The sequence below is a fragment of the Penaeus monodon genome, chromosome 20 (assembly GCF_015228065.2).
Source record: "Penaeus monodon isolate SGIC_2016 chromosome 20, NSTDA_Pmon_1, whole genome shotgun sequence".
NCBI classification, from domain to species: domain Eukaryota; kingdom Metazoa; phylum Arthropoda; class Malacostraca; order Decapoda; family Penaeidae; genus Penaeus; species Penaeus monodon.
Window position 1 is genome coordinate 28,873,464 of NC_051405.1, and position 304 is coordinate 28,873,767.

The window sequence follows — 304 nt, forward strand, 5'->3', positions numbered from 1 at the left end:
TCGCGCGCGGGCCCGGGGAGGGCGCGAGGGCACGGCCGCCCGCCAGCACGGCAACCAGCTCAGCACAACCGCGAGGAGAGAGTCAGGACTCAGTAGCACCTCAGACGTGGAGACGTGAGGGCGCTCGCCTCAGTGCTTGTGTGGCCCGACAGCCGTGCCTGAACTCGGTGACGCTGAGAGTGAGTGAAAAAGGAGGCTGCTTTTCTGTGACAACGTGGTGACTGAGTTGCATTTATTTTCGCTTTCAGTACGTTGAGTGATACAACTATTTTCGTATTTACTATGTTGATGAATTTGATATGCC

The 304-nt window shown here is 56.6% G+C and overlaps 1 protein-coding gene across 1 annotated transcript in view; it reads left to right on the forward strand.

The window, feature by feature from the left end:
• The first annotated feature begins 90 nt into the window (after positions 1–90).
• LOC119585960 overlaps positions 91–304 on the forward strand; it is a 33,655-nt gene continuing 33,441 nt past the window's right edge. Inside the window, exon 1 of the mRNA XM_037934675.1 lies at positions 91–247. The gene's annotated coding sequence lies outside the window, so the exon portion shown is untranslated. The remainder of the gene's footprint in view (positions 248–304) is intronic.